This window comes from Herpailurus yagouaroundi, unplaced genomic scaffold (assembly GCF_014898765.1).
Source record: "Herpailurus yagouaroundi ecotype Mexico unplaced genomic scaffold, PumYag 100, whole genome shotgun sequence".
Classification (NCBI taxonomy): Eukaryota; Metazoa; Chordata; class Mammalia; order Carnivora; family Felidae; genus Herpailurus; species Herpailurus yagouaroundi.
Genome location: NW_024412391.1, coordinates 86,496,027 through 86,515,428, shown reverse-complemented (window position 1 = coordinate 86,515,428; position 19,402 = coordinate 86,496,027). Strand labels below are relative to the sequence as shown.

The window sequence follows — 19,402 nt, the reverse complement described above, 5'->3', positions numbered from 1 at the left end:
TGAAATCGGACACTTAACCAACTGAGTCAACCAGGCACCCCAAGTATGTATACTTTAAAGCCTTTTTTTTTTTAGATCTTTTTGCATGAATTTATTTATTTTGAGAGATAGAGGGAGCATTAGCTGGGGAGGAGCAGAGAGAGAGGGAGAGAGAATTCCAAGCAGGCTTTGCCCTGTTAGCACAGAGCCCTATGTGCGTGGGGCTTGATCTCATCAACATTGAGATCATGATCTGAGCCGAAATCAAGAGTCAGATGCTTAATCAACTGAGCCACCCAGGCACCCCCAAAATAAATATATTTTTGAAGTACAGCTCTCCCTTGCTTCTCCTTCTCCCTTTCTCCTTCTTTCCCCCCACGTTCCTCCCTTCCTTCCTTTTGACCTATCTTCCCTCTGTACTCTAAAAAGTTATTAAGCACCTAGTGTGCCAGGGAAGTATAAACATGAATTAGACTTCAATTTCCTACAGTCCATTCACATTCTGTCTGGGAAAACAGACATGCAAATAGGCCGGTCACGATACAATGTGATAGGTTAATACTTTTTTTAATGATGTTCACCTTTACCCTTCTTCTCTGAAATGAGTTTAAGTCTTCACTCTTTACATTAAAACTGCTCACCATTTAGCCTCAGCCCCATTTTCTGGTGTTAGCTCCTATCATTCTCCCGTCTGTGACCTCCATTCCAATTGAATTGCCTTCATATCACTTCCCACACACACTTGGCTTTCCTGTGTCCTGCTTCCACCCATGCTTGTTCCACTTTCTGACATGGTCTTTTCCCTTACCTCTCTCTGACATGACCCTATTCTTCTTTTAAAACCCAGCTCATCTTCCTGTGCAGTTTTTCTGCTCCCACTTAGCACATGGTAGGTGCTGTGCGATGACACCTTGGTGATGGGATGTATACGTATCCTCTGTAGCTGTCAGGCATAAATACCGTATTGCACTAGAACAAGTGTTGTCCTTGTTGAGACCATGCTGAGACTCTAAGGCTGCGCTAAGCCTGGATCATGAACCCTCTTGAGAATATGTTAAAAAATATATACCCCTCCCTGATAGATGTGTTTCTATTTGCAATTTTAAGATAAATTTTCAGGGGGTTTCAGATGTCTCTGGAGCTCATCCATAGATATCTACCCAATGCTAAGAACTACTGGGGATCAGGCTACAAATGGGGGAGAAGGGCACTGGCTTTCTCTGAAACATGGGGTCTCTGATGGTGTCCACCGATGGGGAGAGGGAGGACCTGAGACAGAGATTCAGAGTTTGGAAGGTGGGCCACAGGTGATAGAGGGAACTCTAGCCCCTTTGATGGTTTGTATTCTCTTAGGTCTGGTCTCGATACTTTTGCTTGTACTCTTGGACCTCCCAGGTGGGGAGAGCTGAAGGCCTCTCTGCCACGTGGAGATTCATTCTGAGTGAGCTCAAAGGTTCTCTAATGGGGGGTTAGTAGCTTTTACTAAAGTCACACTAAGATATTCCAGTGCAGTCTTTTTCTATTGGGGGTGGGGTGGGGCTTAAAGTGATCTCGTGATGGCACATATCAGATACTACAACACATTGCTGGACCCAGGTGCACCTGTTTTTGAAGAGGCTCTCTGAGAATTAGGTGGACATCTCTTAACTCCTCCTCCATATTACAAAGGAATAGAATTTTAAACAGTACTTTTGGAAAGAGCTACTGGTGTTCTGTGAGTCCCACCCCCTCCAAGGAGGAGGGACTCCTTACCCTTCACCTCAGGTCAAGGAAGAGGGGCTTCCGCGGGATGATGCAGAGGGCTTGTTTGTACCTTGGTGCTGGGGAGACTCAATGGACTTACACAGGGCTTTGACTTAGCAAATGCAAAAGGTGCAAGGCAGGCGGATTGGCTGCTCTGCTGGGGAGGCAAAGGAGAGACGGAGCTGGCAAGCTGGTGGCTCAGGTTTGCATGAAGATTGTCTAGGGGCCAGATGTGGGCCATGTGCCTGAGGCGGCGCTGGTGTGGACCCTCTTGGACCCCGTGTGAGAGAGTCCTGTGGTGGGGGAACAGATCTCAGCATGGAGCATTTAGAGGTAGGGCATCATCCACATCAAGCGGTCTATAGTTGAGAGGCCAGCATCGGAAGGTTTCCCAAGATCCACAAAACCACCCCTCAGAATAAGGGTCAGCTGTAAATATCCCCAAGTCCAGTGAGCATGAAACTAGCTGACAGAGAGCCAGGCACGTCAGGGTGTCCCTGCTTTCCTCACCTCTGAAGGGGTCAGAAACTGTAGGTAGTCAGGGTGGAGGAGTTGCAACCTGAGGCGGGAACAGAGAGAGAGAGAGAGAGAGAGAGAGAGAGAGCGCTGACCGACTCCATTCCCCAACCACAAACATCCTTCTTGAGAGAGGATGTGGGAGGCGAGGAGAGCCAAAAACTTCAAATCCAGCAAGGGTTTTGACTATTACTGCATCTGTACATCATTCGTATTAAAGTGGAGTAGAGTTTGTGTTACTCAGGAGTGACCAGAGAAGCTGTCGGACCTCCCTGGATGGTCATCTGGAGGCAGTGGAAGACCCAGCCTTTAACTCCCAGCAGGAGTTAAAATGAAGTTGAACAAGTCCCACTTGTTCAATACATGGATCTTGGAGCATCTGAGCCTTGGTTTATTCTTTCCTGAGAGGGCAGATGGGCTCCTTTGCTGCAGATACTTAATATCTGCCGGTTAAGTGTGAGTTTGCTTGTTTGTTTGTTTTTCCCTGTGTCTCTTCTCCTTCTCTCCCTGGCGTTGCCCTTGTGAGTCTAAGACCTTTGTTGGGGAGAAAGGGTAAGCTCCCCTTCTTTTGGAAACATTCATTCAACATTTGACACGTATTTGTTGTCTGTCTCATTATCAAGGCTGTCAGTCAATCTTCAGGGTACAGAGGGAGCACCCGGGATGCTTGTAAAAAGACAGATTCCAAGGCTCCATACATTGTGATCAGGTAGGTCTCCAGTGGGCTGACTATGGTCAGGTAGATCTCCAGTGGGCTGAGGAACTAGCCACTTTCAATCAAGCTTTTAGTACAGGAAATAACCGGTCTATACTTGAGTACGACTGGTCTCCCCTGGGTTCTGGACACTGTGTTGGGTGCCTGCGAAGGTGCAGATAACGAGGCATATTTCTTACCCTCAAGAATCTAACTGATTGATGGCATATACACATAGCCTGCAAGTTATTGACATATGTGAGGATGTATTTCTCTTGGAGGTATTTAGAAACCGTGGGATTGTGGTAGGATTAGTGTGAGAAAAGAGAGAAAACCCACTGCAAGTGGCAAGAAAGAAAGGTGAGGGTCAGGTTGATGAGGGAGGGAAATAGAGGGCGAAGTCTTTAAGAGGCCAAGTGCAGCGAGAGAGCGACTTACAGTTTGAAGATTCTTCTGCCAGGATTCTGCCAAATGTATTGGGAATCAGAGCTGGCAGGGTCTTTGGAACTCATCATGCCCAACCTCACCCTTGACAAATAAGAAAAAGGAGGCCCAGAGACCTTAAATGATTGGCTCAAGTGCATACAGAGGAAAAGGTAGGCTCGTCTATCCGTATACTTCAGATAGATTTTGAACCAATAACCACTTATACCAAGGATAGCCTTTTAATGGCTTAGAATTTTAGGGGCAGTTCAAATCCAATAAGTAATATCCCATAAATACATGATTAAATGACTGAGTTAGTTAGAAAGACCTCCAAAAGTTTCTTTTTAAAAATTATTTTTCTAATGTTTATTGTTGAGAGAGAGAGAGAGAGAGAGCACAGAGCCTGATGTGGGGCTTGAACCCATGAACCATGAGCTCATGACCTGAGCCAAAGTTGGATGCTTAACCGACTGAGCCACCCAGGCACCCCTAAAAGTTTCTTTTTAAGGAACCCTTTTATCTCAGATAATACAAGTAAGTGAAAAAGTCCCCGTGGTAATTTGTCACCTCTTAGCTTTTGACCATAAATTATTAAACTTGCAAAATATCATTGGCACAAAAACTGAATTGTGTATACATCTTCATTTGTTCAGGCAACACGTACTTACTGAGTGCTTACTGTGTTCCAGGCACTGTGCTCCCAAGCAATTTGGAATATTAAAGAAGGAGGCGTTCACACTAGTAAGGACTGTGGCTCTTTCTGGGTGTGTGCTGACTTTCATAAACCATCAGTGAGTGCCAGCCATGTGGGCAGCCTATTTCTATGTCCAGCTGGGAGACAGTTTTAGCTGCTACTGAATTAGAGGGTCCTGTGGGAATTATCACCCTTCCAACACATTCAAGGCCAGTTAAAGCATCTCAGTGACACTTACTTCCCTTTAGCCTAAAGGATGGCTTTCTGCAGAGGTAGAGGGATTCAAGAAAGAGAAATTCCTGCTCTGGAATAGAGTGACTCACTTATCCTAGAGGGAAAGTGGGCTCTTAACTCTTTCTTCCCTCAGACTGAGACAACCCCGTGTCACCGGGAAGCTTTTACCATCTTGGGCTGTGCCTGCACGGGTGCTCGGTGGTTTTTCCCTTACTTTCCAGGTGAAGGTGTTTAAACAGAGACTAGATATTTGAAAAGACTCAAATCCACATCAGTAGGTTTTTCCCTTTTTTTTTTTTTTGAATTATTAGGCCGGTTAATAAAGTCAATTTCTTTCCTGGAGTTCATAACTACCATGACATTTCGTCTTCCTTCAGCTACAGGAAAGCGGGAGCCATAGGAGAGAGGAATCTGCTGCCTTGTCTTAGAAATACCTACTTCAAAAGTATGCAGGTGCAAATGTAGGAAGATGATTGAGAAAGTGAGTCTTTCAGTTGATAGTGTACACAGAGCACTGCCTGCTAGACCAACTGAGGTGTTCCCAGGTCACACAGAATAGAACACGAAGAACTTCTCAGATGCAGGAACTGTTTGGTGATGTCCCCTCCCCCCCCCGCCCCCATCCCGAGCCCTGATCTGCACGTACCACGGAACCAACAACCAGTGGGTTCTGGCCGGGAGCTCAGAGGGGCCTCGGGGCAAGCTCCGTTCTTAGGTCTTTCTCTGCTTCATTACTGGAGATCCTAACACTTTGCTGTCAAACCTTTTCATCGGAGTCCCTGGATCTGGAGGGGATGAATGTCAAATGCAGCTCCGCCTAAGATCACAAGCCCTTTGTTAGTGTTACAGTTACACATGGAAATCAAAAACGATGTCCTTTCTAGTGTTCAGAGGGTCCTTGGCAATCACAGAAGTTCAAATCCATAGACTCAGGGACCTGAATGGTACCAATGTGAGTATTTAAAACAGGAACACTGAAAAGAGGGCCGGTTGAATATTGAGTCCTGTTGAGAGATCAGGAGGCATACTCCTTCTGAGATTTCTACTATTGCCATTACTGCTGTTACTCACATCGTTACCGATATTATTGTTAGAACACAGCGTTAGACAGAACGTGAACTCAAGGAGGACCTCAGTCTGCTCTTAACCAATTTCTCTCACCTGAACTGGCAGGACTTCCCCACAGGACAAGTAGGTCAAAAGGATCGGGTAACTCTTTGGGGGCCAATTGCTGACCGAATCTTAGGTCTTCTGTCTATAAAATGAGGAAAATCACTGACTCCACACGGATGTTCCAAAGGGAAAATGAGATAGCGCATGGAAAGCCCCCAGCCATCCATGAAGTAGGAACATCAAAAGTGTTCATTCTTTCCTTTCTGTTCTCCCTCCCCCATCACTCTTCCTGCTGCTAGAGACTCTCACTTGGATTGAAGTTAGAGATCTGTGAGATAGGTGCAGGGGTTTGAAGGGGGAAAAGGATGGAAAAGGGAAGGTAGCCTCTAGAAAAGCAGGGCGGCACCGTTTCCAGCAGCTACGACAAGAGGCGGTTGGTACAGAAAGGCTGCCTGCCAGAAAGAGAAGAATGAAAACAGTCTATAACTCGTGGACTTTATTTTTCTAACAATGCAGAGTTAGCAACCTGAAAACATCAACTTACACAGTCAAACACTTATCTGATCGTTCACTGAGTACTTATTACATGCCACACTCAACCTCCTGTAACTCTCGGAAAGGCCCCTGGTGGTTAACTGGCCTATACGGCTTAACCACAGAGCAGGCACACGTCAAGCCAGGAAAGTCCTTCTCAAAGTGAGGAGTGACTCTAGAGTCCTTATGCTTCTCTGGAAACATTAGCATTGGAAATTGCTAAGGAAACATTTACAAATGGAAAGAAGGTTCTCTCAGATGGTTTACAGAATTAGCACAGTGAGCTTCCCTCAAAAGTCCTAATCTATACATAGCTATCCCCCATCGGCAATGACCGGGAAACACAAAGCTTTCTTTCTACGGCTGTAAAGCAGTATACGAAAATTGACAGTACGATACATCTCAGTCATGGAAACGCTGCAAAACACAGTGAAGTGTTGTACTTATGACCACAGCAGTTTGGAGTTTTTGTTATGTTTTAATTTTGGTCACTTGAAGCTTCATCCAGACCACCTCTATGAAGGTTGTGACTGCCATGGTTCCAGGAGATTGTAGAAAAGTTGCCTACTTTAAGGCTCAGGAGGCTGATTGCCATCATTTGGGACTAAAGAGGTAGCTTTCCAAAGAACTCTTGGGAATAATTCTTTTCTTTCTGTCTTTTTTCCCCCAGAGCCTCATATCTCCCTATCTTTGCTACAGTTTAGTTCATGTATCCTATAAAATAAAATCACAATTAATTTAGCTCCCAACCTTCCAGTCCCAACAAAGCTTTTTTTTTTTTTTTTTAAATTTTAATGTTTACTTATTTCTGAGACAGAGAGGGACAGAACATGAGTGGGGGGAGGGCAGAGAGAGAGGGAGACACAGAATCTGAAGCAGGCTCCAGGTTCGGAGCTATCAACACAGAGCCCGACGTGGGGCTCGAACTCACGGACTGTGAGATCATGACCTGAGCCGAAGTCAGACGCTTAACCAACTGAGCCACCCAGGCGCCCCAAATTGAATTTTTTTAATGTTTATTTATTTTCGAGAGAGACAGAGAGACAACATGAGCAGGGGAGGGGCAGAGAGAGGGGAGACACAGAATCTGAAGCAGGCTCCAGGTTCTGAGCTGTCAGCACAGAGCCCAACACGGGGCTCGAGCTCACAAACCATGAGATCATGACCTGAGCCAAAGTTGGTCGCTCAACCGACTGAGCCACACTGGCGCCCCATCCTTTTTTTTTTTTAAATATAGGCAGAAGAGTTTAAAATTTTGACTGTGGCAATGAATGTTACCATGAATGCTGCATCTTGTCAATTGGACTCAGAAACAACGCTAGCCACACACACTATGATTTCTAGAAAAGTGAAGACAACAAAACCAAAATGCAGACAAACAGACATATTCGTTTCATGGTCTTTCTTCTGACACCCAGCAAGAAGGCACCCTCTCACTGAAATGCCTGGAACCAGCTCAACTCTCTTAGAATCTTTAGCTCCTTCTCCTAAGTCTTTTATCTTCACTGCAGAGAAATGTGGACTCTTGCTTCAGCCAGGGTCCATGTCTAGCTTGGAGGAATTGCCTGGAGGTCATATCAACATCGTTACAATTTTCTACCGGAATAGGAGGTGACCTGCTTACTCCATTACAGTAGACATATTTCTCCTGTTGGAATTACTGCTGAATTGTAAATCTCTTCCAGAAAGACCAGGCAATCAACTATGCAGGGCTCCTATCCACTGGAAGTGCTGTGATTCAATGCGTAGCCAGTAGGAACAGGTGAAGCAGGCAGGGACCTGCAGTCAGGAGTATGGTTGCAGTCCCCAAATAGAAACATCTGCAAAACACCATTACCCACAATGGAACAAGGGACACTACATGCACGCATTATGGAATCTCAGAGCAGGAGAAGAACTTGGGGGCTGTCTCTAACGGAGCCAGACTAAACTGTTTTACATGGCGGGGATTTCTTGCCTAGGGTCCCTTTCAGAAAACATCCAACATCTGTTTTGCAATTCATAATTGGCGGCGAAGGTCAGTGTTTGTGAGGAGGCCAATTCTATCATCAGCCCTGACTGTAAGGCAATTTCCTTGGTAAACTGAAAATCTACCTCTCTGTAAATGTCCAAACTATTTTTACAATACCAAAGAAGCAACATGAGGCTTCTTTGATGTTCCTTCTAATATATTTAAGGTCAATTAGCACAAAGGTTAAGTATTCATTAGATTGTCCTAATAAGACTTGGGTTTCAGACTCCTCAGTGTTCAGACTGCTCATCAACTTCTGGGTTCACTCTGGTTTCAGAAACGTCAGGGGAGGGGCGCCTGGGTGGCTCAGTCGGTTGGGCGTCTGACTTCGGCTCAGGTCATGATCTCGAGGTTTGTGAGTTCGAGCCCCATGTTGGCTTCTGTGCTGACAGCTCAGAGCCTGGAGCCTGCTTCGGGTTCTGTTCTGTGTCTCCCTCTCTCTGTGCCTCCCCTGTTCATTCTCTGTCTCTCTCTCTGTCTCAAAAATAAATAAAACATTAAAAAATTTTTTAAAGAAATGTAAGGGGATGGATGGGAAGCATGGACTTGTAGTCCAGGGGATTTATTCCTTCATTCAATAAATATTTGCATGCCTACTATGCTTCAGCACTGTTCTAGGAATAAAGAGATAGACAAAACAGCACTCGGTGTCCTTAGGGAACTTATATTCTAGCGGGAGGAGAGAGATAAGAAACAAGATACAGAAAGGAAGTCGAGTATGTGAGGTGGTGATAATAGCTAAGGAAAAAAAATCAAGCAGAGAAGAGAAAAAGAGGGTGTCTGTGGGCATGGAAATTTTAGATAGGTAGTAAGGAGGGCACAAGACAGGTGAGGGAACAAGACAATCCAACATGTGGTGAGAATCCTCCAGGCAGAAGACAGGGCAAGGCTAACAGTGTGGTTGATGTGTTTGGGGATGACCCAGGAGGTGAGTGAGGAAGGCATTGGGGAACGAAGGTAGAAACATTAGAGAAAGCAGGAGGTATGGGATCTTGTATGCCATTGTAAGAACTTTGGTTTCTACAAGAAGCCAGGTAGGTTCTCTCTCTACCTGTTTGTTGAGTTGGTTTTCAACAGAGCTATGTTTCTTGGCTTCTCACTTGGTAGTGATTTCAATGCTGGGTGGCTGCTTGGCTTGGTAGAAAATGCTCTAGCCACTTTTCTCTCAAAGCTTTACTGACTTGGCCCCACCATTTCGTATTTCTGCAGAGAAGCTGGAGACCAGCTTACTAGTCATCCTTTCTAGATAAATTCCTTTCGGTGCCTTTGTGTCTGAATAATTAACCTTTAAGTTCAGTAGTGGTATCAAAGTGTGCCTTATAGCAAGTGTTCTGCATTAATTTCTTCCCCCAAACACAGATTTCATGCTGATGCAGTCCTTTCTTCATGTCCAGATATTTTTTCTATTACATCTTCCTTTTTCTTTGGAAAGTCAATTATATTACGTTGGATCATCATTGTCTATTCTCCATATCTTCTTTCCTCTCTGGTTGATTTAATCTATGATTCTTTTATTTTCACGGCATAAAGCTACAGTGCCATTCGGTTTTTAGCTATGTATGTTCTGTTCATTGATGTTTCCGATAATTCATGCTGTGTTTTGGTAGCTCCTATATTCTTTCTTTATAAATTTTATTCAGTGTTACCCCCAGCTCTTTGTATATTCCATTCATTGATGTTTCTAGTTTATTAATCTATTTTTTAAGTTTATTTATTTATTTAGAGAGAGAGAGAGAGGGTGAGAAAGAGGGAGATAGAGTGCACGGGAGGGGCAGAGAGAAAGGGAGATAGAGAATCCCAAGCAGGCCCTGTGCAGTGAGCGCAGAGCCCGATGCAGGGCTCGAACTCATGAACTGTGAGATCATGACCTGAGCCGAAATCGAGAGCCAGTCACTTAACCAACTGAGCCACCCAGGTGCCCCTTATTAATCTATTTTTAAATAGTATTATTCGGATTCATTTTGTGTTTTGGTAGCTCCTAAAGTCCTTATAAAATTAAATTCAATGTCATCATCACCTCTATAGAGGAATTTTTTTCCATTTTTTAAAAATTTCTGTTTTCTAGGATAGATTCTTCGCTTAGCTTTTTTTTGTTTGTTTTTTTTACGAGAGCGAGGGATGGGCAGAGAGAGAGAATATCAAGCAGGCCACACAAGGCTTGATCTCACGAACTGTGAGTGGAGACCAAGATTCGGACACTCAACCAACTGAGCCACCCAGGCATCTCTTCACTTAGCTTTTGCCTACTGGATTCCTTTATTTCCGTCTACCCAATATGTATCTCTATCTGCCTTTACATGAGACTTTTTCATCAACATGGCCACTTCCGTGTATATCTTTATCCCTACGCCCACATAGATGCACCATCAAATTATTTTTGTCTTGTTTAATGCTGCGATGTTATCCATGGGTGACTAATTAATTAATTTAACATTATTTCTTGAGCACCTAGCAAGTGGCAGCTGCTATTTTAGGTACTAAAGAAACATTGGGAATAAAAGCAGACAGAAATCCCTGCCCCTGTAGAGCTTACATTCTAGTGGAGAGGAAAAGGTTACTGAGCATAATAAGTAGGTAGATTTCATGGGAAATGGTGAAAAGGTGGTAAGTGTTACAGAAACAATCTGAAGCTAGAGAAGGTGACTAGGAGTGACAGGGTTAACCAGTAGAAGGTTGTGAGCAGAAGACTGATATGATTTTATACACTTTTAAAAATAAGTACCCGAGCTGCTTTTTACATTTATAGCATGTGCCCATCTGGCCACTATTTCCTATTTCCTCCTGCTTGGTATGAGCAGATTCTCCTTGACTCTTCTCTTCAGAAAAGAGCTTCAGTTAGGGGCTGAGGCTTTTCATTGCTTCAGGGAGTGAGGACGGGCAAAGAGCTCAGCAGGAACGCTGGACAGACCCTGGGTGATGATGCAGCCCTTACTCTCTTTTTCTGAGATACTGTTAAAAACCACATAGCACGGGGGCCCTCCCCAAACAGGGAAATCAGGTCTATCCTCCTGAGTATTCCCCAGTTCAGGTTGGGGTCCCTTCTGTTGGAAACGAAACAGGTCCACTCCAGGTGTGTGTTTCTTTATTTCCTGTCTTTACCCTCTCTTCCCAAGCCCAGTCCGTGCTCCTCTCTCACACAGAAGGTGGAGAAGGCAGAGGATGGCTTGGAACTCTGGCCAAGGCCAGAAGGCAGGTGGATTTCCACCAGGCGTCTCCTGCTGGTGGCTCTTGACCTGTGTGTTTTCTCTTTTGTCTCCATTCAGCCAAACCCATGTTTTTGGCTCCAGGTGACCACAGTCCTGCCTTCCTTCTGGCTGGCGGAATAAAACTGGTGTGCGGTTCACAGGGAATCGAACATTCTTCTATACTCCCAGAGTATAAACTGATAAGTGGTGGTGTTCTCCTGAGTTTAAAGAGAATCAGTCCTGCTTTAAGGGGGCTACATTTTCATATCGGTATTTAAGGCAATGACAGGTGTTTTACGTCAACACTTGAGAAGTTGGATCTCAGTCTCGAGTCTGGTGATGGGAACGAGGGTCATGCTTATGGATGACAACCTCCTGTGTCTTCCTGAGTCTTAGGAAATACAAACGTTAAGTAGACGTTGGTGTATAAACCGATAAGGACACATCCCTTCTGTACCTTATACATAAAGTTGTTATTTTCCCAAGTGTGCCTAACATGTTGAAACTTACTTCAGCTACTTTTCCACCTTGCAGAGTTATTTTTCAAAAAAAAAAAAAAAAAAGATCTAATGCAGAGATCTGAAAGGCTTCCCATCCTTTACAAGATTTGATTCTTTTTTCTTGTGCCGCCCATTGTAAAACACTGTGGAGTACTGCACCGGGGGGCTACATACTCGGGACTGCCCTAGATTCAGGGAATTCAGAGTTAAGGCTCCAACAGTAACCTTAACTTTGGCTTCTTGCAGGGTTATAGCAGCCTTTTGTTACGTGATCACATCATCCCAAAAAGCTACATTCTTCACTGCTTATCTGCCATTCTACCTGCAAACCCCTCTTTGAAGTTGATGGGGCTGTGGGCACGGAAGGGGCCAGACACAGGGGGGGAATTAAGGGGAGAATTAGGACCTGTGCATTCAAAACTACAAAATGACACGTATATGTGCATTTCTTATCTGCGAGGAAAGGTTTAAAAGGCCACAATTTAGCTACTTTAGCTACTTGACGGTGCCTTCTGGAGGAGCTATATGGGAAAAAAGAGTGTGAACTCTTCCATTTATGTAAGTCACATTCTGTGTCATGGCACCAACTCGCATATAGTTGTTGGATAAAAGCCTCCATTGTACAGGAAAGGTAACCTTGTAAAAATGACAAGCGTAGGCTTTCTTGGTGTTTTATGCAATTAAAATGTTAACCTTGACACTATACTAGCCCTTCAGTTTTCTTTAAACGTCCTTCAGTTTGCAAACTGGAGGGAAAAAAATTTTTCTTTTAAAAAAGTGTGGCATATCTATAACTAGGTAAACTCCTTTTTACCTGTGTTCCCTTCACCGATGGCCGCAGGGATGGGCTGTCCCAGCCAGTGGCCATGGTCACATCGGTGTTCTCTTCACCTTCTTTGTCCCATTGTTTCTCCCAAACTGTTCTCACCCTGTCCTGCCTCCCTTGCGATGCAGGGGGCTGCATATGCAGAGGGCTGGAGGAGGGAAGGGAGAGGACAGACAGCGAAGGTCATTCCCTCCACCTCTGTCGTCCTCCCCCAGCTTGGACACTGGGAGGCAGGATCCTTTGTCCCATTGTCTCACTCCTGGAGGGCCTCGGGTTGTTCCTGAAAGTTCCTTGGATCTTCTCCAGGTCCTGGTCTTCCTGAAATGCAGCGGCATCTTCTCCAGTTCTGTCTCTATTCTGTGCCTCACACCCTCCTCTTTGTTCTGATCTATAACCAGGTGTGCCTCGCTTTTATCTACTTAGGGAAAAACAAACAGGAAGGTGGGAGACAGGGAAGGGGCCTTTTAGTAACTATTTGCCTGCAGTAAAGTCCTATTAGGAAAATCTTGTAAAGGTACTGTGTCTGTGTGTGAGTGTTGGGGGTGGTGGGGAATGCGGGCAGTGGTGTTTCAACCACAGGCACCAGGGCACAAGCTGTGGGGCAGCTTCCAAGACAGCCATCAAAGTCCTGGGTTGACATGATGAGAGGCGGTAGGGAAACGGGGGAGGGGGGGTCTGCTCCTGGAGCTCACTGGGGAAGGAAACGAGCAGGTGATGGGCTGCCAGATTGTGTTTTCTGGGGTGCAGTGGGGTACCTGGGCCTGTGGTGCCCCCTCCCTCCGTCCTTAGCCCTGGTTGGGGAGAACAGAATCACCCCCTCTTGGCTGTTCTAGGGGGCCAACAGCAGCAGTCTGGAGCCAGATGATGTTCTGCTTCTGGCTGGTTGGGGGAGCAAAGGAATCTCGAATCTCGACTGTTTTTGAGAACAGAGTTCTGATAATGCACTTGGAATTATGAGGCCATTTTTATATAGAAACACAGGCTAAATTCTCATTTGTGTCTATAATCTAGACTCAGTGTGGGGTGGGTTCTGAACTGGAAGCTTGTAGGGACACACTGGTAATCTCACTTCCCCCTGAGAAACAAAGGAAGCTTAAGCCCTAGCCTGGCACCTTCACAACCCCTGGGGAGTCTTCACCTGAAGATATGCTTAACTGAGGTACTTTATTATTCTTATTTTATTTTTGAGAGAGAGAGAGAAAAAGAGAGAGAGAGAACGAGTGAGGGAAGGGCAGAGAGAGAGGGAGACACAGAATCCCAAGCAGGCTCCAGGCTCCGAGCCGTCAGCACAGAGCCCGACACGGGGCTCAAACCCACGAACTGTGGGATCACGACCTGAGCCGAAGTCAGATGCTTAACCGACTGGGCCACCCAGGTGCCCCTTTACTGAGATACTTTAACTGCAGTTAGTTGCATCAGTTGAGTCTTTCTCTGGATCCCTGACTTACCCTCCACCATTTCCCCACAGTCAGGTGGCATCTGGAGTGCTTTGGGACATTTGTGGGGAAGTTGAGTTGGGACTATATTTAGTATTGGCCTAGGGAGATGTCTTTATGTGGTTTGCAGTTCCTTCTCTGAATAGTTAAGTTACTGCCAGATGTCTTGGAGTAGGAAGGGCTTCTGGTGATATTCCTACCACCTGCTTTGTGACATGGATATGCATGACACAGGAACTTATCCAATGGTGCCTGACACTGGAGATATGTGGACATTGGAGGCAATGACTGCAAAGTGCAGAGCCAGAAGTTAGTCTTCCAAAGGTCACAATTCTCATAGTGAAAGTGACTCCACAGACAGTTTTTTCATATTTGACAAAATATGAGAGAATGTTATATTACCAATAACAAATGAAACTCTAAGAAAACTTTCTTTTTCTTTCTTTCTTTCTTTCCTTCTTTCTTTCTTTCTTTCTTTCTTTCTTTCTTTCTTTCTTTCTTTCTTTCTTTCTTTCAACTTTTATTTATTTATTTTGAGACAGAAAACAGGGGAGGGGCTGAGAGAGGGAGAGAGAAAATCCCAAGCAGACTTCCCGCTGTCAGAGTAGAGCCTGACGTGGGGCTCGAACCCACGAACCATGAGATCATGACCTGAGCAGAAACCAAGAGTCAGATGCCTAACCAACTGAGCCACCCGCCCCTCTAAGAAACCTTTCTAAAGTATTAATAATTGTTCTTAAAAGGATTAATCATGACCAAGAAAACACTGAATTATCTTTTAATAATCACCACAGAAATTAATATTACAAAATTTCTATCATTTGGAGAGGTGACCAAAAGATATTAACCAAAAAGTGTATGTGATATTATAGAGTATGATAGATTGTATTTGTGGTTTTTGTGATATTTATATAAGGCCTTTTCCAACTTTTATAGTTTTGGTGATTTCTTTCCTCATTCTAAAAAATACAGACTCTAATACAGAGTTTTGCATTCTTAATTTTATATGCTTTTTCTTAAAGAGGGATCCCCAAATTATAAAAGCTTCAGGCTCTACAACCCCAGATCTGCCTGTGAAGAGAGAATATCTTGATTTGTTAAATAGTGACCCAGCAAAAAGATGTTTGCTTTTTAAAGTGCTACTTGTTGGGGCGCCTGGGTGGCTCACTCAGCTGAGCGTCTGACTTCAGCTCAGGTCATGATCTCACACTCCGTGAGTTCGAGCCCTACATCGGGCTCTGTGCTGACTGCTCAGAGCCTGGAGCCTGCTTCAGATTCTGTGTCTCCCTCTCTCTGCCCCTCCCCCACTCATGCTCTGTCTCTCTCTCTGTCAAAAATAAACTTAAAAAAAAGATAAAGTGCTGGTTGTCAATTACTTTAAATGTACAACAGTAACTGCAGAAACAGTTCTTTGAGAGCATTTTGGAATTCAAATCAACATCTCTTTTAAAAAAAAATGTTTTTAACGTTTATTTATTTTTGAGAAAGAGAGACAGAGCATGAGCAGGGGAGGAACAGAGAGAAGGAGACAGAGAATCCAAAGTAGGCTCCAGGCTCTGAGCTGTCAGCACAGAGCCCGATGCGGGGCTAGAACTCATGAACAGTGAGATCATGACCTGAGCTTGTCGGACACTTAACCGACTGAGCCACCCAGGCGACCCTCAAATCACCATCTCTTAAGCCAACATTTGGTGATTCTCTTGGACATCTGAACAATCCAATGCCCTTGAGCACCTCATTCATGACTGACCCCTTCTACACCTCTTCGAATGGAACCTCCAACGTCCTGACCTCAAGTCAGAGCTGAAAGTTTGTGATGTCAAAGCCAATTAAAAACAGGAGCAAAGAAATCAAGGGACAATGTAAATCCCAACGCTGACAGAAGCAACCAAGAAGCAGGGCTCTGTGGCACAGGAAATCAAAGCCAGCAACTCCTGTTTGGACAAAAGTGGCCAGTCCAAGAATTAACATCAAAAAATGAAAACATTAAAAAAATGATGAACGTTAAAAAGTGATGTACGCTGAAAACATACACAAACAGGATGACTTTCTATTTGGGACGGAAGCCCCCAGGCTTTTGGTGTTCTGTAGAAATTTCTAAGATCCTGGCTGGTTTTTGTGAGTTTAGCCAAATTTTAAGATTAGGTAATGCCCCTCGCCCCAAAGTGAGCCCGGAGCTAAAAACCCTGACACAATGATTACACCAGATTCCAGAGTATAATGACGCATCCTAGAAAGTAGAATCACACAGAAGAGTTTCAGCCAGCACCTCTATGGTGACATAATGGTGGCAGGGTGGTGTACTGGGGGGACCATGGGTTTTGGAGACCTGGGTTTAAGTCACTTACTAAGTGATCCTGGTTATTTCCCTTAATCACTCTGAACCTCGGTTTCCTCACCGGTAAAACTAGCTTAGTGATACATACCTGCCAGGATGTTAGGAGGGGTATATACAATGCTGTGGGTCTAGTGTCTGGATACCAGTAGGTACTCAACATATGACAGCTAGTATTTCCTTTGTGGGTTGATGCCACCGCTGCTGTTCGAAGGTCAGAGTCTCAGACTCATCAATAAAAGCTGCTTTTATAAGCCAGCGAGACTTTATTTTTAACAATGCTAATTTATTGGCTACTGACAGGCTGGCAGTTCTGGTTGATTTAATGGGTTGGGCTGTCTTGATTTGTGAACCTGGTTTCTATTTGTTAGCTGGCCAGAGATTTTCAGTATTGTTCATGTATACGGGATTTCATGGCCTGAATTTGCAAATATAGTGTCTGTCCTTATAGGTAAGTAACTACAGATAAAAGAAAAAAGAAAAAAAGAGAAAGAAGCAGTAATGAGAGGTTTGTTTTTTTTTTTTTTTGAGAGAGAGAGAGAGAGAGCACTCAAGCGCTTGAGGGGCAGAAAGGCAGAGAGAGAATTCCACGAGGGGGAGAGGGGGGAGAGAGAGTGTGGAGCCTGAAGTGGGGCTCCAGCTCACCTGATGCGGGGCTTGAACTCACCAACCGTGAGATCATGACCTGAGCCAAAGTCGGGTGCTTAACCGACTGAGCCACCCAGGTGTCCCAAGAGGTATTCTTAAAGGAAAGGAAATTAAGACATATTCCAGAATGGGTAAAGAAGTTACTATTCTATTCCAACAAAGGACATTATCTACTGGAGCTTTCCAGGAGTAAATTCAGCTCATTTCTCTTTTCCTTTACAAATAGTTGGCGGAAATCATATACATGACCATTTAAGGAATCACACTTCAGGATGCTCTTAGCACATTGAAGAACATTAGCAAAGACTTGTTTAGCATCTTACATTTTTTAAGAGGTATAATACTGCCAGCCTGAGCCAGTCTTTCGCCCTCGGTTGCACCTTCTGTATTCTCATTGGAATTGCACAGCGGGAAGAAACCTCTGCAGAAGTCCCCACATGTAAGTATGATGCCCGAAAACCCCCACATGCCTACGCTGAGGGCTACAACTACCAGCAAAAACCTGTGTAAACTTTTCGATTGTGGCAAGATCACTCATGACCAAGCCGGTTCGTACCGGTCTTGTGTCAATAAAGTCAATGTAACGTTAGAGCAACATTCTGATTTTTGTTACCCATGAAGAGGTAGGAGAAAGGCACTTCGGAGTTAAACAGATTCTGAAAAGAAACCAGATAGGCATAGAGTAAGAAGTGCAAAATTAGTGCCATTATGATTAATGCTTGTATGGCTTTGGGCAAGTTACTTGATCTCATTAAGCATTAGCTTCCTCAAGAGGAGAATGGGAGAAGAGTACCTTCTTTTTTTTTTTTTTTTTTTTTTTCAACGTTTTTTTTATTTATTTTTGGGACAGAGAGAGAGACAGAGCATGAACGGGGGAGGGGCAGAGAGAGGGAGACACAGAATCGGAAACAGGCTCCAGGCTCTGAGCCATCAGCCCAGAGCCTGACGCGGGGCTCGAACTCACAGACCGCGAGATCGCGACCTGGCTGAAGTCAGACGCTTAACCGACTGCGCCACCCAGGCGCCCCGAAGAGTACCTTCTTAATAAAGTTACTGGAAGAGGAAATCACGTTATTGATGGAGTTTATCTCAGCACTAAAGGTTCACAATGGTAATTATTATTTTGGCCCGTAAGACTTACATTGATTTTTGAAGTCAAACATGCTTATTGGTGAATTGGTATATTACATATAGTTGAAGCAAAGGTTTCTTTTAAAAAAAAAAAATTGCTATGATCTTTGGGCAAGGATGGGCCTGAAGGTACAAATCTTGCCTTTTTAAAACATGCCTTGGGGCGCCTGGGTGGCGCAGTCGGTTAAGCGTCCGACTTCAGCCAGGTCACGATCTCGCGGTCCGTGAGTTCGAGCCCCGCGCCAGGCTCTGGGTTGATGGCTCAGAGCCTGGAGCCTGTCTCCAATTTTGTGTCTCCCTCTCTCTCTGCCCCTCCCCCGTTCATGCTCTGTCTCTCTCGGTCCCAAAAATAAATAAACGTTGAAAAAAAACCCAAAAAACAAAAAACATGCCTTACTGGGGCGCCTGGGTGGCTCAGTTGGTTAAGTGTTCGACTTCAGCTCAGGTCATGATCTCACAGTTTGTGAGTTCCAGCCCTGCGTTGGACTCTGTGCTCACAACTCAGAGCCTGGAGCCTGCTTTGGATTCTGTGTCTGCCCCTCTTTCTGCCTTTCCCCCCCACCCCCTCCCACTCATGCTCTGTCTCTCTCTCTCTCTCTCTCTCCCTCAAAATAAATAAACATTAAAAAAATTTTTTTAAACGTACCTAACTTAAAGACTTTTAATTATGTGATGGTCTGTATAATTCCACTTTCTAGAATTAGTTCTCATATCCATAGTAATCACTGTCTCTGGGACTTTAACCCCTAGGCGCGCATCGGGGAGTCACTACCTCATCTAAGTATCTGACTGAATTCTAGTGAAACTGTCTAGGAATTGAGAATTTTCTGCAGAATACCAAAAACTGAGGGATTTCTTTTCCAAATAGAAAGGCATATATTTGCGTCTGCTTTCAGCTTGCAGGAAGCATCATTTTTATGTTCCTCTTTGGATGGGGACTTCTATCTAAATCTGAGGTGAGGGTTTTCATTTCCGGTGTCAGGGGCCCCTGTTTAAGGATCGTTTCCATCAGGATTGAGATTACGATTGTGCCTTGATTTCGCTGTTCCCGTTTTTACTTGGCTCTATTTTACTAAATCTCTTGGCTCTGATTGGGGATCAGAATTGCGGAGAGATCCTGTGATACACACACTCGTAACACAGAGATTTATGAGGTTTGCTAGGAAAAAGTCCTGGTGAAAAGTCTGAGGTGACTGGATTGTTCAGCAGTCCAGAGACCCACCTACCAAATGTTGGTTCAGGAGATGTTGATTTGAATTCTAAAAAGGTCTCTGAAGACGATTTCTGTTTGTTCGTTTGTTTTGGTTCTATAGATTCCACATATAAGTGAAATCACATGGTATTTGTCTTTCTCTTTCTGACTTATTTCACTTAACATTGTTCCCTCCAGATATGTC

The 19,402-nt window shown here is 44.5% G+C and overlaps 1 protein-coding gene across 1 annotated transcript in view; it reads right to left on the bottom strand.

Annotated features, from left to right (window-relative positions):
• Positions 1–19,402, bottom strand: part of POU6F2 (POU class 6 homeobox 2) — a 470,270-nt gene that overhangs the window by 147,889 nt on the left and 302,979 nt on the right. The gene's annotated exons all lie outside the window — the stretch shown is intronic.